This window comes from Anabrus simplex, chromosome 4, assembly GCF_040414725.1.
Source record: "Anabrus simplex isolate iqAnaSimp1 chromosome 4, ASM4041472v1, whole genome shotgun sequence".
Lineage (NCBI taxonomy): Eukaryota > Metazoa > Arthropoda > Insecta > Orthoptera > Tettigoniidae > Anabrus > Anabrus simplex.
In genome coordinates, this window is record NC_090268.1 from 390,161,501 (window position 1) to 390,185,972 (window position 24,472).

The window sequence follows — 24,472 nt, forward strand, 5'->3', positions numbered from 1 at the left end:
CAAGTTGGGGTCAGAAGGCCAGCGCCTCAACCGTCTGAGCCACACAGCCCGGCCTATACAGGGTTATTCACCTAAGATGTTACATGGAAATAACGTTTAAACAATCCAAGATATCGGCATTTTGATTTTTATATTCGTAAATGATACCCATGGGCTTGTAAAATAATGTACTACTTATCTTATTCGTATGGGGTTGTTAATAACCGAGATATTGATACTGACTCCATATTTTTAAATAGAATGGCACGAATACGCACAGCTGGCCTAAAAGTTCAACAGAGTACAAGTGCAAATATGTAAGTATTTTCAAAATCGGACAATTACTTTTTGAGATGTCAGTAAGAACAGCATGCGTGGTTCTGCACGCCGTATCAGAAGGCGTGCATTCGGGCAAGGAGGACATATTGACGCGCAAGCATTATTAATTACCCAATGAGAATAAGTAGCACATTATTTTACAAGCCGCTGGGCATCATTTACGAATACGAAAATAGCGATATGTTTAATAGTTGAGACGTTATTTCCCTGTAACATCTTAGGTGAATAACCCTGTATATTGGGAGAAAGGCCAAGAAGAAGTAGTTAGTCGTGGTGGTGATTATTGTTTTAAGAGGAAGTACAACTGTGCAACCATCCTCTCTGACAATATAGACGAGATCTTATACTCGTCAGTGTCCATAACCAATGTCGTATTACCCTTATCAGCTGAGAGAACGGTCAGTTCAGAATCATCTCTAAGTTCCTTCAGAGCTCTCCTTTCGTCTCTTGTTAAATTGGGCGGGGGTACAACAGCGGACCTTATGAGTCTCGCACATTTCTGTCTTAACTCCTCAGCCTCACTTCTATTATAACGTTTAAATTACAAAAGTCATTGTTTAAGAAGCCTTTCTCGTGGACAGTCGAGATTGTCTTCCCTTTCTCTTCACTATTGTTATTTCGTCTCGGTGTTTTCCAAATTCGTGCGTTCCTCATCGCCAGATGTTTCATTCCAGGCTTGTGTCAATGTCATACACCTGTCAATGTCATATGTTATGTGACCTTCTTAGACTGATTTTAATGGTTCGGTCAGCTTCCGCTTCGAGCACTAGCGTTGTGCCACGTCCGTGGGGCCATCTGGTGACGAATGAACGTACCATTTCCTCTTCTATTGTAACGTCTAAACTTCAAAAAGTCATTGTTTAAGAAGCCTTTCGCTTGGACAGTCGAGATTTTCTTCTGATGACGCAGACCACAGTTCTCTGCGAAACGTAAAGAATTTCACCTTATTTTCTTGACACGGTATAAACCCAAAAGCCTATACAGTATAATATCTGCATGTAAACCTTGTTTTTAGCTATTATAGTTCGTCATAGTTTGAATTTTAGTTGCCACAATGTCACTGAAACCTATTCCAATCAAAATGGTAAGTCGTTATATGAAATGACGTTCATACTAGTTCCTTATTTTTATAAATGATTCCAGAAGAAGTTGCGGAAATGAGCAGAGACGCTAAACATTTTCAACCATTTCATATAATCATGATGACGCCTGGGGATTTTTGTGACTTCGCCATGGAAAGCAAGAGATATTTAAATACTCAACACCTTATTTAGCCCTGTGAGCTGGATAAGGATTTCAAGTGCTGAAATTCCATCAGTCAAGATAAGGCAATCATTCAAAGAGCACGGAGGAAGGAGCGCAACATCCTCAAAAGGAGGCGGTCCTACAACGCGATCAACAACACACAGTCCCTGCAACATTTGGAAGGAGACTGACCATCAGCGAACCGAAAGAAGAGGATTTATTGGCCATGCTGGAATTTTTTTGCTAATTGCTTTACATCGCACCGACACAGATACGTCTTATGGCAACGATGGGATAGGAAAAGCCTAGGAATTGGAAGGAATCGGCCGTGGCCTTAATTAAGGTACAGCCCCAACATTTGCCTAGTGTGAAAATGGGAAACCACGGAAAATCATCTTCAGGGTTGCCGCCAGTGGAATTCGAATCCACTATCTCCCGGATGCAAACTCACAGTGGCGTGCTCCTGACCGCGTTTTACCGCGAAGTTTGTGCTTGAATCATACAACTCGAATTCACAGTGATTGTTCACAATGTATTTTATCGCATAATTTGTCCCTGAAACATAATGAGCATAACTTTGAGTGTTAAACTGATGAATGGGTAACTCCTTGATTTTACATAATATTTGTTCAATATCATCTGCTTCACAACGCTGGCAATGCTAGTTTTTTCTTCTCCTGTAAAATTATTCTTTATGACTTAGGCCTAGTACCTTTACCATGTCAATGCCTCAACTAATGAACGTGTAGTTTCGTGGCTCGTTGTCATTTATTAAGTAAATATTATTTCTGCATTAAAGCCACTTATATGCTCGATAATTAACAGGTCTTCAACAAAAAAGCCGACTTGTGAAAAAGCCATAGGGATAGAACTGTGTTCAAATAACTTTAACAGGGAAGACGGCTTCAAGTACACCATAAATACATTCGTAACACCACCATAGCACAGAGGGACGATTGCAATAATTGTCGCCAGAGAGCGCCGAGTGGGGAACTTCCCTCCCAAGGTCTATAAGAAAACAGGTCAGGACGCGAATGTTTATTATGGAGCTGCCATTTTGGGACTCAATGTGGGCAATCCCTACAACATTTCAATGTTGTATTTAGGCGGGGTTCGGATTTCAGAACACAAAATGTTAAAATTAGTTTTATTTGTCTCGGATTACATGCAATTATTAGTTTTCCTATAACATGCGAATGGTGAAATAATGGTGATATCAAGTCTATTTTGGCATCTACAGTATAAGAACTCGAGTTCCATGTACTGTGAACAGTTGCAATGGAATTAAAAACAGACTACATTTCAAAATTATCAAAACATTTTCCGCCAATAGGCCTAATTTAGGGTACCTAAGCATGATAATGATCAAAGAAGTATGGACGGTTAAAATGAAATAATTTCTCTATACATTGAGGCGTAAAAAACATAATTAGGTCCTACAATAAAGATTACAGCCAGAAATTTAGACTACAATCCTAGTAACAGGAAAACGTGTCAATATTAGAAAATTGGCATATACACAGTTCAAAAATTATAAGGGGAACATGTTTTTGAACGTATACCATGCTCCAGAAAACAATACCTCACACCCAGGTATATTACCAACTAAACCTTTATTCTTTACCGTTGAAGTATACAAAAGAACATCGATGGATTCGCATTCATTTTCAGAACAAAAAACAGGAATATCCAAATAGTGGCGAAAACAACATGATAACAGTCTTCCGGGGTGAATTTTTATCACATTTGGAGAGCTTCCGTTTTTTTGTATATCCTCCACGAGCATTTATCACAGCTTGGCACCTACGTGGCATGCTCCGTATAAGTCGAGAAGGTCACGTTGTGGTATCAGGTCCCATTCTTCAATGAGAGGCTGTTCGAGGTCTTGGAGAGTCTGTGGTGGAACAGGACGCCCACGAACACTTCTGTCAAGATTATCCCACACCTGCTCGATGGGATTAGGGTCGGGAATCACTGCTGGCCATTCCATCTCTTGAGTGTCCAGTTCTCGCAAGACAACTCTTTTGATGCGCGCTACATGAATCCTGGCGTTGTCGTGCATAAGTACAAATGCAGGGCCAACACCGTATGCAGCAACCAACACATGCTGTAGCGGTATCTATTCGATGTACCCCACAGCGGTAAGATTACCACGGACGACGACAAAATCCGTACGCCCATCAATACTGATGCCACCCCACATCATCACAGAACCTTGTCCGAATTGGTCGCCTTCCTGTACAACATTTGGCATGTACTGCTCACCACGGCTTCTCCAACACGTTGATGTCCATCACTTTGTGTCAGGGGAAATTTGGACTTGTCTGTGGACAACACAAGTCTCCATTGGCGAAGTTGCCGGTTGACGGGCAAACAGAAGGCAAGCTGCGCGATGTTGCTGCGTTAAACGGGGCGCTCGAACAGGACGTCTGGGTCGTAAGGACACTTCTCTTAACCTGTTCCTTACTGTATGGTCAGACACCGTGACCCCAGTGACCCTCCTGAGGTCTTGTTGCAGTTTTCTGGCAGTTGACGAACGACGTCGCAACCCACAGACGGTCAGATATCGGTCATCCTGTGGGGTTGCCATGCGTCCATGATGTTGCTCAACCCTCCTTGTGAACTGGCCTGTCTCAATGTAGCGATTTCACAAGCGTTAAATAACTGACGGAGAGACATTGAAATCCACAGCAACACGACGGAAAGTCCATCCTTCCTGGATCAAAGTGACGACCCTTGCGACTTGAACCTGGTTAAGATGTCTTATGGAATATGCTGGTTTACGTACAACGTGCTCAAATGACCGCAGTAGTCTGTGTACCTCACAACGACACACGGACGCACCGCTATTCACTTTGTTTTGAGGGGTCACCAGACATTTTAATGGATGGCTACGCCTACAGATAGAGTATAACTTCGAATGGACATACCCTGAGTAGCTGAGGTCTGAAGGTATGGTGTGCGACCATTGGAACCCCATCTACTAAATTAACGTTCACATATCAGACGTTACAAAACATGTTCCCCTATTTTTTTAACTCACACAGTCGATTGGAGCCCTGCAAAAGGAGCAGACGTGTGTGCGGTGTGCTGAGTGTTGTGGCGTAAGCGAAATGGGAATAAGCTTAGAACTCTACCGAGCGGTCATCGACCGATGGAACAGTGGCATAAAATATCAGGTATATGGTTTAAAATGTGATATAAAATATTCTGAAATAGTGCTGGCAGCGTTAGTGATTGCTGCGTTATTAGTAATTGGAGGAGTGGAAACCAACCCTGGGCCACTGAAGTGGGAAGATATAGCAAAGATTAAGGAGGTGATAAAAGAGGTCAGCCAAACAGACACAACGAGGGAGCTCATCATGGCACAGAATAAAGATATTCAGGATATGAAAGTTAGTCTAAGGGGTGACATGGCAAGCATAAAATAGTCTCTGGATAAATAACAGGAAGAAATGGAAATTGCAAACGAACACCGATTGGTGTTGGAGCAGCGCACACGGGAGCTGGAGATGCAGGTCCGGAGATCAGTGTTTGCCCAAAGTAGCAGATGCCTGGTTATACATGGGATTAAGGAGAATAGAAGCGAGGACAAACTGGCATTATTAGATGCTGTTTTGGAAGTGTTCACGCTAGGAGTGAAAGTAAATTGCACGGAATCCGATGTGGAAGACGTGCAGAGAATAGGAAGGACCCAAGGGTAAAGGCCGATTAAAGTACAATTGGTATCTGGAATGAATACCTACCAAATTCTTCAGAATGTCAGGAATTTAAAAGGGACGGAAGTTTGGATCCAGAGAGACCTGGGAATTGAAGAAAGGAAGGAGATAAGAGTCCTTCGATTTCACATGGGGAGAGCAAGAAGAGAGGGCATTTCAGCGTTTATTAGTGGCAAGAAACTATTCATCGCAGGTGATGGTTGGAGAAAGAACTACACGCCATTCCAGCTGGAAGCCTTGACGCGTAAAGGAAGTGCGGTACCAGCACAACACGGAAGAAGGAATGATGACGTGCAGGAAACAGGAGCGGAGCTCGTGCCGACAAGGTTGCTGACACCTACTGAGAGTGAGGGCGTTGCCACTAGTACGGAGGGACGACCTGTAAGTAAATGCTGAACACCTGATGATGAATCGGGAAATAGCTCGTGTACTAAGTAAGTAAGTAAGTAATATGTTTTATTTATCCTGGCAAAGTTAGGGATGTACTCCCTTTCTTACACTTAACCAGTCTTAACCTAGAACACTTAATAATAACTACTAATAATAACAAAAGTAACCACACTTAAAAAAATATCATATCATCTATATAATATAAATCGTACGTAAAGTGCAGAATATAATTATGAATAATGAGTACTAAGAGTATAATTATGAATAATGAGTACTAAGAATATAGCTATGAATAATGAGTACTAAGAATATAATTATGAATAAGGAGTACTAAGAATATCATTATGAATAATGAGTACTATAACAACTACTTAAGAAAAAGTTTAGAAAATATATTGAGCCCAATTGGCTCATATCATTGTCTTTAAAAATATTAGAAATTAAAAAAATGGCATATGAGGGAATAGCCGCAGTTACATTATAGGCCGGATGTGTGGCGCCATTTCGCTTGCCCAGGTTTAAAGATAGTTCCACGTGTCAAGGTCATCTTGTGATGAAATGGAAAGCATTGGAATATTCCATGAGGTGTGATGACAAAAGTCACCAGATTTAAGTTGGCAACATTTTCAGGCAGCGAATCGCAGCAGAGCAGGTTTTGGAATGATGGGGGTAAATTAAAGATGGGTGCCGCATAAATGACTTCTAAAAATATTTAAATCCACCAGGGGATAAGGTGAAAACAAGATTAAACCATTTTGAGAACAATAATTAAAGACGGCGTATTTGCAACAACTTATTGGAATAAATAATTGCAGGCATATGTGACGGGATGTTACATCATTGTTGATGGGGTTCCCCGAGCTTCATATCCAGGATCCGGCGTGCATGGAGAGGACGCGAGCCGCTAAGAACAGACACTCTGCTACGGAAATTTGAACGTGTTGGACGTACGTGTATGTGGTTCACGAGAACCCTAATCTAGAGCATTTCCTATCAAATAACTAGCTGTCGAAGATACTACGGGTCCAATAGACTTTGCATTTACCTCAATAATGACCGAAATTTTTGTAAATTCAAGGAGGTGAATGTTTACAACATTAACTGAAAATTAGGATCGGAGCGAGATCAAACAAGGACGCATCGCAGTACCACGTGTAAACTCGCGGAAAGCAGAGACAAAGTGTATATTACAATTGTGAATAAGTGTATGTGCTAGAATAATTTAACTATATCTGTGTTTTTTTAATATGTATTTTAGTGTAGTAAGAAGTGATGAGCGTGTGATTTCATGAAAGCAACAAGAGTGAAGACCATGGTTGTGGAGAATGGTATGGGTTCAGGTTTTGAGGCCGTTAGCATGATGGCTTAAGTACATCATGGGGCCGACCTGAAACCATGAGGCCGTGGAGCTGAGCATGGAGCGTCGCCGAGTCGATAAGTACCCTGATTCATTATCTAGCATGTGCATGATTAGCTGTTAACTGTAAATAAATTAATGCATGATTATTCGTTTATTTTCCTTTTTAAGTACTGTAGCAAGGATAGTTAGGTTTTTTTTAGGTTTTATTTTATGCTGATGCCTAGGGGGGTGTACATATTGTGATATTAGCGTGTGTTAAAATATGGTCTTCGCGAGTGTGGAAATAATGTGTGTAAATAATGATTTTCCATTACGGGTGTGAAACATGGTTTTTTTTTCTCAGTGCGTGATCTTCTAGCAAATACTAGCGTGTGCGTGTGTGAATATTTAATGACGTAGGAGGCATCAGTAAGGATTAGTTAGAGGGAATAGATAGATTAACCTGGCATGTCGCATGAAAAGTTCGTCAAGAAAATTTTCACTGACCCAAGATTCGAACCCGGACTTGCTGGCACATTACAGTGGGATTTTGGAAAATATATGTCATCAGTAAGTAACGTGCACCGTTAATCAATGAGAAAATTTTGTGCTGAAGGGAATAATTGTCATCCTAAAATTTTTCCGAGAAGTAGTTAGCTAGTGTTGAAATAGGGACCTCTAAGACACAAAATGCCGACCGCAAGAGTCGAACCAATGATTGTGTAGCGCCATATATATATGTAAATACCGGCATAATGATATACGTGTTCCTGATAATGGAGTGAGAAATGTAGAACAATACGTGAAATATGAAATGAATAAAATATATTGAGAGTATTATATAATTAGTAACTGTTCGCACAGGCGCATGATATTGTGGAGGAACATATGGCTTCATTTAGAGTAGAGAGAGAGAGAATTTAAGTGGGTGCGAACATGTTAGAATGCTGTGTCAATGAAATGAGTCGGACGTGAGATAAGGCAGCAGACCAGGACGGCGCGTTGTGTATTAGAGAGGCTATGGCAGCTGTAGTAAGGTCTTATAAGTAACAAAATATCGCATTCATCCGTAAGAAAAATTCTGTTTGTGGAACTCAGGACAGCACAATTAGATTAAATAATGATAGCTAGACTTCGTGACAGATCATTGCGGCAAGTGTAATGATAGGTCACTGTAATGGTGCCATGTTGAGGGTCGGAGTTCGATGCCCGGCCGAGCCAGTGTATAATGATTTTCCCTGTGACTATTGATTGAAATTATGTTGTGTTTGTTTATGTTATATGTTCTTCAATATGTGGGCAATGCAAATTTTGATTTTGCAGTTGCAATATTTCTTGTGATGTTGAATTCAGTTCACGGTGGTTGTTTATACTTGCGGCAATGAGGTTCATCCCATTGTCTGTAGAATCAGTGTAGGTTAAGATGTATTTAACATTATAGTATAGGGTTTCTTGCTACAGGGTAGGCATGTGTTTTGTGTATGATAAAACAGCTAATTAAGCATATGTGAGATATTTATCATTTTAATGAATGGGTAAATTAATTTAATTTATTTATGTCAGGGTTACTTTTCGATTTTGTGCGTGCGTTCCATATTATCAGCATTATATGAGGGAAGGATGGTACTGAGAAAGAATAAGTTAAATAGTTTCGGACTCAAATAATAATAGGGATTATTTTTATATAAAATTTGTGATGAATAATTTTATGATATATAAAATTTTGGATTGAATTACCAAATCTAACAAACGTGATTGGATAAATTTATGATTTTCAAGGTAACAATTATACCGACATTGATAACTGCGAATTTGTAAATTATAATGAATTTAATGGATTTAATTAATTAAAAGATGAGTTGTGAATTACACGGCGGATGTTGCTTAATGAATTTACACAGCCTCATACATTTCATTTTGAAGAGTGTATTTAAATAAATAATTTGGTATCTAGTAAATGGTAACTACAAGGTTTATCATATGGTGAGGAAATAACTTAAAGGTATGGAGAGCAAATATGAATTTGTTATTCAAAGAATGAACGGAAGAAGTTTTGGTTGTATTAACATTTTAAAAAGGTACTTTGACAAATTAACAAAGGTCATGATGATAGATTATTATAATATTTTATTATTGAAAATTTTGAAATATGGTGGTACCAAAATATGAGTGGAATGGAATTGGATTAAAAATTTTGAAGTACTGAAGTAGAGTTGATGAATAAGATGAAAGGGAATTGTAATAAAGATGAAGTAATGTGTTTAGAAGGATTTGAAATCTATGAGTCATGAGGTTGATATTTTATAGTCGAGGGTGATAGAGGTTGTGAACAATATTTGGTCCGAAGAGTTTATTGTTTGTATAGAAGTATATTGCTTTGCCAAAGTTTAGCTTTTTCAATAAATTTTGCATTCGTAAATGTTCTCATTCGGATTTTATTTAATTATTTTATTTCTTCTCTTTATCCTTCCCGCTTGATTAATTTTAGGTTAGTTTATAATATCTGAAGATATCTCTGAGGGTAGTACCCAGTCAGCGACCCTGGGATGTCTCGAGCCGGCGCCACATTTCAAAGGCAGGAAGGGTAGAGGGTTGAGTTGTCGCCCGTGACGTGGGGCACGATTGTGTGTTTACCCATTAAGTGGAACCAAGTTGATCATGGTGATGATAGAAATTTGGAAATTTTTTTGGAAAAATCCTAAATTTCGGGTTTCACGACTTTTGTTAGATATTTTATGAGTGACATGTAAATGTAGATTATTTTGCGAAACTGAATGAGAACAGATCGTGAGTACCATTGTTATGGATATAGGCTCATGACAGTCACTTAATAGAAATGCCCAAAAGAATAGAGGGATTGTGTTAAATCCAAACGAGGTAAAAAAATGTCTGGTTTATTCTTCAAATAAATTCAGCCAGGGGCAATAGTTAAGAAATTGTAGATTTTCGTGGAAGGATGAGATGACCTCGGTCTCAAGTTGTGGAAAATGGCAGTAACAAATGTTATGGTGTCAGTTTACGAAGATATGGACCATTGTTTCGGTCATATCCGCCGTAATGCTGAGGGCATGTGTTTGTATACTGGCATGTACTGTATGTGAAGTACTTAATAATCCGAAAGCCCAATAATAGTATCGCGATATTCGGTGGTTCGATGTTAAATTTCTTTGGGGCTGTGTTAATTAGTGGTTTGTGAATTTTTTTTTCCGGGTTTTGCTTTCTTTGTATAGAACTTTGGCAAAATGTAGATGAAATAGGGACAGCTTCTAGATGGCAATGTTTGGCCAAATTTTTGATTGATATTATCCACGTAACGTAAAGTAAAGAAGCTGGAATTAAATTATATGATAATGATTATGGAGATTTGAACTTATTCTTTCTCATATCCACGGCACATGGTTAGAGGGAAGGCCCGTTTTCTCAGTGAGATAATATGGTAGATGTGGAGGTGGTGAAGGGTCTTATGACCGAACTCATGAATGAACTGAGGGAGGACATGAATGAACAATTTAGGGAAGCGAAGGAGAGCACTAATGAACAATTTAGGGAAGCGAAGGAGAGCACTAATGAACAATTTAGGGAAGTTAAGGAGAGTGCGAATGAACAATTTCAAGGTGTTAACCAACAATTTCAAGGTGTTAACCAACAATTTCAAGGTGTCAATGAACAATTTAAAGAAGTTAAGGAGAGTGCGAATGAACAATTTCAAGGTGTCAATGAACAATTTAAAGAAGTTAGGGACCAGATGGTCAGTATCAAGGATCAGCTATCGACAGAGATAACTATAGTTAAAGAGGGCTGCGATAGGAATGCTCAAAGATTAGAGAAGCAGATAGAAGAGGTCCGAATGGAAGCAGTCACCCGCAGTGACAAGTTGGAAGAAAAGATAGATCAGGTCGCTTTAACAGTATCGCAAGTAGATGCCAGGTTGTCGGAGAAACTGAGTCAAGTCGAAATAAACGTCGAGGGTCAACAGAAAGCCGTAAATTCGATCAAGGATAAGATGGTTGATATCGAGGAAGCTATTGTATTGACAGACGCCAAAGTTACCAAGTTACAAATAGAAACACATGAATCGTTTGTCAAGACTGCCGAGGGATTTAATGACCGGTTGTTGCAATTAAGAGATAATGTCCATGGAGAAGTTAAGAAGGTAGAAGACCAACTGAAAGAAGAGATGGCTGAAAATAGGAAGGAACTCTTGGAGGAAATAAATGGAGTGCAAGCGGATCTTCGAGCTGAAGGTTGTGAAGTAACGAAGCAAATTAGTGAATGGGCTCATAAATGCCATAAGACGGAAGTGAAGGTGGACATACATGAAGAATTAATGAAAGAAATGAAAGAGGAGATCGGACAAATCAAGGGACTTAAGGAAGATGTCGAGATATTGAAATTACAGGAGACTAAGGGAGAACTGCTCATGCGATCGATGATAAATAAACAAAATGTCTTAGAGCAAGCAGGAAGCCATTCTAGTAGTGTAGGATTGGGAAATGGAGTAGATCAGACCCGTTTACCTGAAACTACCAACCAACCATTTGAAGAACGAACTTCAACGCCACAGATTATGGGACCAATTCCATATTTTGAATTGATGAGATTATCCGAGGGAAAGCCAAGGAAATTCACTGGCGGACCCGAGATAACACCGAAAAGTTTCCTTAGAGAGATGACAGAATATATTCAGGACAATAGAATTCATCCGGATAGACAGTTGAGGATTGTAGAGCGATTTCTAGATGGGCAACCATTGATCTGGTTTAAAGCATTCAAATATTGTTTTGACGATTACAAAGGTTTCAAGCGTGCCTTTTTACAAAAATACTGGGGTCAGGAGGTTCAACAAGGACTCAGACTTGAACTGTATTCACGAAAATACCAGAGCACAGTACCCACGAGATACGCAGACTTTTTCAGTGGGCAACTTTTGAAGCTTAGGGAGTTAGACTGTCCGCCTCCAGAAGAAGAGTTAATCGCATCAATCGAAAGACAGTTACCTGTGGATGTGCAAAGGACATTGATAGCTGCGAACGTGAAAACAGCTGTAGAGGCCGAAGTATTGTTGAGGCAATTAGATCAAACATCGAACTTGTATCATCCTAGGAATCGGAATATTGAAGCAGTCCATACTATTGACTTGACCAAGGAAGAGAATTCATCAGAGAAGAAGACCCAGGGAACCAACACGTACAACAATAAGAACGATGATAATCAGAACAGAGAGTATCGAGGAGGATACCAGGGAAGAAATTGGAAAGCTCAATCCTTTGGAAGAGGACGAGTCAACGATAGAAGTTATGAGTCAAATTATAATCAGAATTATGGAGGAAACAGAAGACAAGGGTACCGATATAGATATGGAAGGTTTGGAGAGATGAGAAGACCATATCCACCATATAATAGGTCAGGTGATGCAAGAGGTCGACCACGAAGAGAAGAAAATGACAGAATTGATCTTCAAGAACGCAGGAATGAGTCTAGAAGATATGTTGAGGAGTTGGCCACGAAAGGAGTATCGTCGGACCAGTGGAAGAGTGCGATTCAACAAGGGAATCAGGACAGAAGTCATGGAGCTGAGAGTAGGGAATATCAGGCTCATAGACGTAGAGAGGAATCTGGTGGATTAAATATAAATGCCCCGAGGTTTTCAATGGAGGGAAGTGGAGCTAAAAAAAAGCCGAAATGTAGTATTCCAAGATAGTGCAACCGCAGGATGTCGCCATCAGGATAATCACGGATGGGCAATTGCAACCATTGATTCTTGGATAGCTAGACCAGAAGATCTTGTAGAGGATAAAGATAGATTTGTAAATAATGAAATAAAGAAGTTACCTGTCATTTATGTCAGAGTTGGGAGTCTGAGGGTCAGGTGTTTGGTGGATACTGGGGCCAGCGTCAGCGTGGTATCACAAGTTTTAATCGATGAATTACAGAGGAAATGTCAAATACCAATTATACCAGTAGCATCAGTTAAAATTCGAGGCATAATACCAGACAAAGTTACAACATGTAAAAGTCAAGCTTATGTAGATGTAGAAGTTGGAAGTAATGTCATGTCTCACCCTTTCATTATAATGAACCGAATGGAATTCAACATGATTATAGGGGCTGACTTTCTCCGAGAATTTAAGGCAGTTATTGATATGGAAAAGGATGTAATAAGCTTCAATCTCAGTGATGATCAGTCAGAAATTCAGTTAAACCAACTACCAAACGTTGAGGGAGAAGAAAGAATTTGGTTGGCAGAACAATCGGTGGAAGAGATAGTTAGAAACATACATCAAAATCAGGATGCTATTCTAGAAGAATTTGAGGAAATGATTTTCGCATTGGAAAGGGAGACTGAGTTACCAGATTTCGGGGACAAAGTCAAAAATAAAGTATCAGAAGCCATGATAGGAGAAGAAGATAAGTCAAAATTAAAGGGGATTTTAGGCCACCATAAAACAGTATTCGGATCCAAACCGGGGAAGATTCCAAATTATAAATATGAGCTGAAAGTAAATAGTTGGGAACCGTTTAAACAAAGACCTTATCCAGTAGCAGAGAAGTTTTACCCTAAAGTTAAAGAAGTAATCAAGGAAATGGAGGATAACGGTTTAATATCTAAAAAACCTACACCATTTTTGAATCCTTTGGTGATTGTTGAAAAACCTAATGGAAGCATCCGTGTGTGCTTGGACGCAAGGGCCATAAATCAACGACTTGTGCCTGAATACGATAAGGCCCCTCCTATCAAGGAATTGTTGAGAAAATTCCGAGGCAAACATTATTTTACGACTATTGACTTAACGTCATCGTATCACCATATTGAGTTGGATGAAGCTACTAAGGTTTTGACAGGATTTCTGTTCGACCAACAGACGTATATCTTTAAACGATTACCTTTTGGTTTGAAGACAGCTGGTTCTGCTTTGATCCGAGCCCTAGATAAGAATTTAACGCAGGAAGTCAAAGATTCTACGGTCAGATACGTAGATGATATCATGATTGCAACGGAGACTTTGGAAGAGCATTTTGATGTATTGCACAAACTTTTGGAAAATTTGAATCGTGCAAATTTTAAAGTAAATCTTGAAAAGTCCCACTTTTGTCAAAGAAGTATTATGTTTTTAGGTCATATTGTGGACGGTAATGGCGTCAAACCTAGTCCTGTAAAGATCAGATCAATACAAAATTTCCCCAGACCCATGAGAATCAAACATGTTCGTCAGTTCTTGGGAATGTGTAACTTTTTCTCAGACCATTGTCCTTTGTATACGGAAGTTGTTGCACCTCTTCAGGATTTGTTAAAGAAGGATAAGAAATGGAAATGGGATGAAAATTGTGAAAATGCATTTTTGAAGACGAAGGAATTATTGGCTAATAGTGTGAAATTGGGGTACCCAGATTTCGGAAAACCATTTATAGTTCAGACAGATGCTTCAGCTGTGGGAATTGGAGCGGTCTTATATCAAGAGTCGGAAAACAAAGATCACCAAGCAAATTATTTGGCTTTTATGAGTCGCAAATTGCGGTCTCACGAAATTAAGTACACTACGACGGAGTTGGAGATGCTTGCCATTGTTACAGCATTGGGACATTGGAGGAAGTATATTTATGGCTATCCTATTATCATTCGGACGGATCATAAAGCCTTAACCTTCCTTTTCAAGACAACTATGTCAAGCGAGAGGGTTAGCCGATGGGGCTTATTTGTTCAGCAGTATGATGTTACCCTTGAACATTGTGCTGGCAAGTTAAATGTGATTGCAGATGCGTTGAGTAGAAATCCTGAATCTGGAAAAGCAGAAGTAAATTTGATTGAAATTACACAAGAGGATAATCAGTTTTTGGAAAAACTTAGGAACATTTCGGAAGCACAAGAGTTGTGGGATGAGACCAAGAAATTGAGGGATTATTTTCAGAAGAAATTGCAGTCGGGAACAGTTGAATATAGAGAAGCAGAAAAACAAGCTATAAATTACAGTTTCTTTAATGGCATACTTCACAAATTCATTGATGAAGAGCACACGAAATTGAGAATTGTTGTACCACCACAGTTGAGATGTGAAATGATCTGGCTTACACATCATTCGATAGGACATGCTGGGATTGATAAGGTGACGGCGACCATTAAGGAAACCTTTATTTGGCCAAATTTGAAAGACATGGTGCGGAAAGTCATAATGACATGTGATATATGTCAGCGAATTAAACCTTGTCCATTTTTAATGAGACAAATTCCTAGGCCAGTGCTACCCTCTAAGCCTAAAGAGTTGTTTGCAATGGATTTCTACGGCCCTTTGCCACGTGCAGGTAGAGGATTAAAATATATTCTGGTATGCGTTGATGTGTTCACAAAATTTGTGACATTATGCCCTATCCAAAGAGCAACTACGAAAGCCGTTATTAGTCAAATAAAGAACAAAATTATACCTCAGATGGGAAAGCCGGAATTTGTACTAACGGATCATGGGACTCAGTTTACGTCCGAAATTTTTAAAAGGGATACTCAGAATTTGGGAATAGGACATGTACTCAGTTCAATTAGAAATCCCCAGTCAAATCCTGCTGAGAGAATTATGAGAGAGATTGGGAAGTTTTGTAGAATTTATTGTCGGAATGAACATTGGAAATGGATCAGAGTATTGCCAATCATAACTGAGAGTATTAATTCAACGATACATGAATCTACTGGCCAGATACCCGCTGTCGTACACCATAATGAGTATCCAAAAAGACCATGGGAAGGTATAATCCCGTTACCAAGTGATCCAAGACCTTCACACGAGCTTTGCGTCCAGAATACATCTCAACATCTCAAGGAACAAGCTGAACGACGTTTACGAAGAATGCGTAATAAGAGGTTCCACCGAAGTTTACGTGTGGGAGAATTGGTGCTCGTGAAGAAACCTGCAGTCTCAAATCCTAGTTCAAAATTTTATCATAAATTTGCTGAACTTTATATTGGGCCATATGAAGTCATACAGGACTATGAGAATAATTCTTATAAAGTCAAAAACTTAGAGACAGGAGTCGAAAGCACTTATAATGCTGGAAATTTGAAATTATATTATTCCACAAGGAGAAATATTGACCAGGAAACAATGGTTGACGAAGACGATCTTGAAGGACATCCTGAAGAAGATGAAGGAGGAGAAGAAGATGGTGGAGAAGACGATGAGATGGAAGATGAAGAAGAAGAAGATGTTATGTTAACCTACGATACTACATACGAGATGCCCAGAGGAGAAATGGATGAAAACGAAAGTTCTGGCGGAGAATGTGCCTGTGAAGAATTAATTGAATTAAGAGGAATGATGGAGAAGGTGGTTACTAAGTTAACAATGAATAATACTCGTCTTAAGGAAGAAAATTTGAGTCTAAAATCTGGATTTGTTAAGTAAATAATGGAAAGACAATGATATATTTGGAAGATGTGTGGTTGGAAAAATCCCTTGTCAGTAATTTTTCCAAAAAGAAAGTGGGGGAAAGATGAGCCCAATTGGCTCATATCATTGTCTTTAAAAATATTAGAAATTTAAAAAATGGCATATGAGGGAATAGCCGCAGTTACATTATAGGCCGGATGTGTGGCGCCATTTCGCTTGCCCAGGTTTAAAGATAGTTCCACGTGTCAAGGTCATCTTGTGATGAAATGGAAAGCATTGGAATATTCCATGAGGTGTGATGACAAAAGTCACCAGATTTAAGTTGGCAACATTTTCAGGCAGCGAATCGCAGCAGAGCAGGTTTTGGAATGATGGGGGTAAATTAAAGATGGGTGCCGCATAAATGACTTCTAAAAATATTTAAATCCACCAGGGGATAAGGTGAAAACAAGATTAAACCATTTTGAGAACAATAATTAAAGACGGCGTATTTGCAACAACTTATTGGAATAAATAATTGCAGGCATATGTGACGGGATGTTACATCATTGTTGATGGGGTTCCCCGAGCTTCATATCCAGGATCCGGCGTGCATGGAGAGGACGCGAGCTGCTAAGAACAGACACTCTGCTACGGAAATTTGAACGTGTTGGACGTACGTGTATGTGGTTCACGAGAACCCTAATCTAGAGCATTTCCTATCAAATAACTAGCTGTCGAAGATACTACGGGTCCAATAGACTTTGCATTTACCTCAATAATGACCGAAATTTTTGTAAATTCAAGGAGGTGAATGTTTACAACATTAACTGAAAATTAGGATCGGAGCGAGATCAAACAAGGACGCATCGCAGTACCACGTGTAAACTCGCGGAAAGCAGAGACAAAGTGTATATTACAATTGTGAATAAGTGTATGTGCTAGAATAATTTAACTATATCTGTGTTTTTTTAATATGTATTTTAGTGTAGTAAGAAGTGATGAGCGTGTGATTTCATGAAAGCAACAAGAGTGAAGACCATGGTTGTGGAGAATGGTATGGGTTCAGGTTTTGAGGCCGTTAGCATGATGGCTTAAGTACATCATGGGGCCGACCTGAAACCATGAGGCCGTGGAGCTGAGCATGGAGCGTCGCCGAGTCGATAAGTACCCTGATTCATTATCTAGCATGTGCATGATTAGCTGTTAACTGTAAATAAATTAATGCATGATTATTCGTTTATTTTCCTTTTTAAGTACTGTAGCAAGGATAGTTAGGTTTTTTTTAGGTTTTATTTTATGCTGATGCCTAGGGGGGTGTACATATTGTGATATTAGCGTGTGTTAAAATATGGTCTTCGCGAGTGTGGAAATAATGTGTGTAAATAATGATTTTCCATTACGGGTGTGAAACATGGTTTTTTTTTCTCAGTGCGTGATCTTCTAGCAAATACTAGCGTGTGCGTGTGTGAATATTTAATGACGTAGGAGGCATCAGTAAGGATTAGTTAGAGGGAATAGATAGATTAACCTGGCATGTCGCATGAAAAGTTCGTCAAGAAAATTTTCACTGACCCAAGATTCGAACCCGGACTTGCTGGCACATTACAGTGGGATTTTGGAAAATATATGTCATCAGTAAGTAACGTGCACCGTTAATCAATGAGAAAATTTTGTGCTGAAGGGAATAATTGTCATCCTAAAATTTTTCCGAGAAGTAGTTAGCTAGTGTTGAAATAGGGACCTCTAAGACACAAAATGCCGACCGCAAGAGTCGAACCAATGATTGTGTAGCGCCATATATATATGTAAATACCGGCATAATGATATACGTGTTCCTGATAATGGAGTGAGAAATGTAGAACAATACGTGAAATATGAAATGAATAAAATATATTGAGAGTATTATATAATTAGTAACTGTTCGCACAGGCGCATGATATTGTGGAGGAACATATGGCTTCATTTAGAGTAGAGAGAGAGAGAATTTAAGTGGGTGCGAACATGTTAGAATGCTGTGTCAATGAAATGAGTCGGACGTGAGATAAGGCAGCAGACCAGGACGGCGCGTTGTGTATTAGAGAGGCTATGGCAGCTGTAGTAAGGTCTTATAAGTAACAAAATATCGCATTCATCCGTAAGAAAAATTCTGTTTGTGGAACTCAGGACAGCACAATTAGATTAAATAATGATAGCTAGACTTCGTGACAGATCATTGCGGCAAGTGTAATGATAGGTCACTGTAATGGTGCCATGTTGAGGGTCGGAGTTCGATGCCCGGCCGAGCCAGTGTATAATGATTTTCCCTGTGACTATTGATTGAAATTATGTTGTGTTTGTTTATGTTATATGTTCTTCAATATGTGGGCAATGCAAATTTTGATTTTGCAGTTGCAATATTTCTTGTGATGTTGAATTCAGTTCACGGTGGTTGTTTATACTTGCGGCAATGAGGTTCATCCCATTGTCTGTAGAATCAGTGTAGGTTAAGATGTATTTAACATTATAGTATAGGGTTTCTTGCTACAGGGTAGGCATATGTTTTGTGTATGATAAAACAGCTAATTAAGCATATGTGAGATATTTATCATTTTAATGAATGGGTAAATTAATTTAATTTATTTATGTCAGGGTTACTTTTCGATTTTGTGCGTGCGTTCCATATTATCAGCATTATATGAGGGAAGGATGGTACTGAGAAAGAATAAGTTAAATAGTTTCGGACTCAAATAATAATAGGGATTATTTTTATATAAAATTTGTGATGAATAATTTTATGATATATAAAATTTTGGATTGAATTACCAAATCTAACAAACGTGATTGGATAAATTTATGATTTTCAAGGTAACAATTATACCGACATTGATAACTGCGAATTTGTAAATTATAATGAATTTAATGGATTTAATTAATTAAAAGATGAGTTGTGAATTACACGGCGGATGTTGCTTAATGAATTTACACAGCCTCATACATTTCATTTTGAAGAGTGTATTTAAATAAATAATTTGGTATCTAGTAAATGGTAACTACAAGGTTTATCATATGGTGAGGAAATAACTTAAAGGTATGGAGAGCAAATATGAATTTGTTATTCAAAGAATGAACGGAAGAAGTTTTGGTTGTATTAACATTTTAAAAAGGTACTTTGACAAATTAACAAAGGTCATGATGATAGATTATTATAATATTTTATTATTGAAAATTTTGAAATATGGTGGTACCAAAATATGAGTGGAATGGAATTGGATTAAAAATTTTGAAGTACTGAAGTAGAGTTGATGAATAAGATGAAAGGGAATTGTAATAAAGATGAAGTAATGTGTTTAGAAGGATTTGAAATCTATGAGTCATGAGGTTGATATTTTATAGTCGAGGGTGATAGAGGTTGTGAACAATATTTGGTCCGAAGAGTTTATTGTTTGTATAGAAGTATATTGCTTTGCCAAAGTTTAGCTTTTTCAATAAATTTTGCATTCGTAAATGTTCTCATTCGGATTTTATTTAATTATTTTATTTCTTCTCTTTATCCTTCCCGCTTGATTAATTTTAGGTTAGTTTATAATATCTGAAGATATCTCTGAGGGTAGTACCCAGTCAGCGACCCTGGGATGTCTCGAGCCGGCGCCACATTTCAAAGGCAGGAAGGGTAGAGGGTTGAATATACATTTCTACAGTACACCGAAATATCGCCTTCAGTTGAGAGGTGAAGAGAAGGATTAGTAAGAAGTAGAAGAAGAGGAAGAAGAAGAATATCTGTGAAAGGAAGAGGGAAATGATGATGAAGAGGCGGTAGGAGTAGGTGTTTTCAGGTCATAATTTGATGATTCATGCATGTTTACCTAGTATTTCGACACAGGCATGTTTAAAAGCTAAGCTGCTGGACATGCTTCTGACGTCCACTGGTAAGAGATTCCATTGTCGGGCTGCGGTAACGGTGAATGACTTCGTGTAGATTGCTGTTCTGTGTACAGGAAGGGATAAACACATGGTGCTGCAGGATCGGGTATTTTTGTTATGGTCTGTGGAGAGGAGCTTCATTCGATCACGGAGATAGGCTGGTTGAGAACTTTTAAGAATAGTATGCAAGAAGCAAAGAGTATGAAGTGTGCGTCGTTCTTGCAGGCGAAGCCACCCGAGCCGCGTGTAAGACGGTGTGACATGGTCAGCGTAACGAAGTCCACAGATAAGTCTTACACAGGCATTCTGAGCGCACTGTAATTTCCTTCCCCAGTCTACTCCTAGGTTGTTGTAAACTATGTCGCAATAATCAAAATGAGGTAATACGAGTGATTCAACAAGAATTTTCTTTAGTTTAAAAGGGAAAGTTAATTTGAATTTACTGAGACAGCGCAGCGTTCCGTATATTTTCCTACACACAGATATAGTTTGGGCAGACCAGGACAGATGTTCGTCAAATATTATGCCAAGATTTCTTACATTATGGCTATACTGTATGGGAGTACCACTTATGGACAACTGTGGTAACGCTGTTCGATTGAGCTTGCAAAGTAATTTAGGGTAACCAATAATTATTGCCTGGGATTTTGATGGGTTTAATTTTAAACCGTGATTTCTGGCCCATATATCTATGGTCATCAAGTCTTCATTCAAGTGACGTGTTTCTGTGTGTAGGTTTTCGGGTTTGCTGTGTATATATATCTGTAGGTCATCAGCGTATAAGTGGTATTTACAGTGTTTTAATCCCGGTAGCTGAAAAAATCAGCAGCAAGATAGAGGAGTATAATAAAAAGAAGCATGAACAGAGCTTGAAAGACATATGGGCTAAGAAGGGGGTGCTTACAGATGGAAAAGGTAATAAACGGGAAGGAAAGAAGCTAGGGGAAATTTATAATTCTCCTCATGGAAGTATAGTACAAATTGATAAAACAATAAACGCACGAACCAAAACAGGAAGTGTCTCTGATAACAGGAAAGCAAAATAACTAGCATGGAGAATTGGCTTTGTTAATATAGAAGGCTTATTAAGTAAACTGGGGAATGATGGAGTATCTGAGTTTGTGAAAAATTTTGAGATATTTGCTTTTTTAGAAACATGGATGCCCGAAGAGAAGATTTTAACATTTAAGGGGTATGTTACGAGAAGTATAATAAAAAGAAAACGAGGGACTTGAGGAAGAACTCCGGGAGGAATATCACTTCTGATAAAGGAAGACTTTAGTAGTCAGATAGAATATTGCCTAACGATATGGAAGATGTAGTTTGGGTCAAACTTAAACTGGAAGGGAGTAAACAGAGAGATATATGCTTAGGCTTTATATACAACCATCCTATAGGGTCACTATATACAAATGTGGACTTTTTTGAGGATTTAATAAAGGAGATTTAACTTAATGAGAGGTAACATTGAAGAAGCAGGAATCATTATGTTGGGAGATTGGAACGCACGAATTGGGGAGTCAATTCCAGCATATAGTAAAGAAGGAACAGAGCCAATGGTAGGTAGCAGAAATAGTCGGGATAAAGAACGTAATGTACATGGGGATAACCTACTAGAACTATGTGCCGCAGAAAATGTATATATTCTAAATGGATGGTGGCGGGGTGATGAAATGGGAAAGCTAACATATATCACAGCGCAGGGAGGTAGTGTAGTTGATTTGGTTGTGTGTACAGGAGATATTTTAGAGATGGTAAAGGAAGCAAAGACTTTAATATTACTTATCTAGACTCACAGAGCGCGCTGATGCTATGCGGAATATTGAACACATTCACTCATCGCCATGTTGCGGGCGCTTCAGCTTCGAACGCATGGTTAGCACGTGGTATTGTTTACTGTCCCTTGCATGTTTTCGATTTGAATCATGTCTGTTAGTGGATCTGTTGTAGTATTATATGTGACGGAGTGATACTATATTGTCAAATATCGTCAAGGAATGTGAGAACTTGTACGACACGCTAGTGAAATTTTTCGGCAATATTAAAGGGAAGTAAGTTAGGCCTTACGCGTGGAATGGAAAGGTACCGTATTCACCAGGGTGAATTCGTGTGCAACCTTTATTTGAACAGATCGCTATCAGAAGGGATCTGGTATTTCTTTTCACATGTGAGTAAAAATTGAACTGTTATAAAATGACTTTCAAATGACCATATTAGAAAACTAAACAGGTTACAAGGTGGTTGATTCAGACAACGTATGGACTTAAATTTAGAATGTTTAGGCTTCTTCTTTTCCCTCTTCGCCTCTTTCCAGTTCATCGGGGATAACTTTTTAGAACTAGACAGCTGTTCTGAAAAAGCACACATATTTTTCGTACAGACTGTGTACCGGTATTACAAATTTGATAAACTTGGGCCTAGAATCCGTAAGATATGACTCATAAAGCTTGATGAAACCCTTTTAATATTAGGGTAAGGTATTGCTTCAAATTATCATCAGTTATCTGAAAAATGATTTATTGGTATCGTAACTTATATCTTAAGTTCTCCTAAATCCAAATCACACAGAAATGATCATTTAAGTTCTACTCATACCATTACATTATGTCATATATAAACCAAACCAAACCTAAAGGCCATGGCCTACCAAGCGAAAGCTGCTAAGCCTGAAGGCCTGCACATTACGAGGTGTCATGTGGTCAGCACGACGAATCATCCCGGACGTTATTCTTGGCTTTCTAGACTGGGGCCGCTATCTCACCCGCAGATAGCTCCACAATTGCAATCACGTAGGCTGAGTGGACCTCGAACTAGCCCTAAGATCCAGGTAAAATTCTCTAACCTGGGTGGGGACTGAACCCGGGTCCTCCGGGTAAGTGGTAGGCACGCTACCCCTACACCGCGGAGCCGGTATTTCATATTCAGAAAATGATAAATGTATCTAATATTTTATAAAGATTTTCGCAGTTATGTGCTTTTTAAACAGTGTTCAGAGACTTGAGTAAAATTTGCTGTAATGACTTATCAGAGAGGAATTATAAGCTATGTGAAGTTCATAGAAATATTTTATTTCACAGGTTTCTTTTTGTTGATACTGAAGATTATTGTTATCGGTACAGTAGTTTGTAAAAATATTTAGCTAATGTGTTCTCCAGTCTGCTGAGAGACGGGCAATTTTCCTCTCGCGATATGTAATCGTACTTAAGGTGTAGACCGCTGTCATTTGAACATGCCTTCGTATTCTCAATAAAGCTAAAGTGTAGAGCCTAGGTTTCAATTACATGTATCTCTTCCAAATGTTCAAACATATCAGTTACAAACATGACCCTTATATTAAAATGAGCGACATGATTACGTTTAAGTACCGCTAGGCCTATATACTGCTTTTTTTTCTGTTTTCGGGGACTGAATTTCAAATAGGAGTTATGCATATTTTTTTAGTGGTGTATTTTTCAGTCTTCTTATTCAGTCTGCTAAAGGTTTTCTTACTTTTTAATTTTCTTCTATGTGGGCCACTTATACGCTATCCAAAGGATTTGTGTAGATTGTTCAGTACAATGCAAAATGTGTTCAGTTTTTATACACAAGTATTTTTTTAATTTTACCGCAGTCTTGATATTATGTATATTTGTTGCGTGTGTACATGATAGTCTGTGTAGGCTGTCATTAATTTACTAGGGCAGGTGTTTTCATATGTGCGAAATGTAAGTTAAAGCATGAATTCCATACTACGGTTTCCTCGGCGAGCTGTGGAGTGCCCGCAACATGGCAGTACGCGCATGGACATATCTTCCCCAGTCACACGCTTCTGCGCAGCCAGCGGTATGGGGCCTTGAAAGGAAGTAGAGATCTTAGAATGGCCGAAACACATCACTCCCCGGTATTGTTACCCTAGAAGTGTATGGGAAAGAGCAGGAGGAACGTAACACTGTAAGGAAAGAAGAGAATAATAGGATAATTATTAAATATAAGTGGTGCGAGAATACCGCACAAAGATTAGAGACATATTTAAGGGGAGAAGAATTCCAGATAATTAAGAGTGGAATAGAGGTAGCGTTATTGAGTATTGATGTGGACCTAGCGGTACAACTAGTAGAGAAACCCTTTGAAACTTTAGCTCACGTGAAAAGAAAGCAGAATAATAATAATAAAGATAAGGGGAAAGAATGGTATAATATTGTGTGTAAAACTAAGAAATTGGAGGT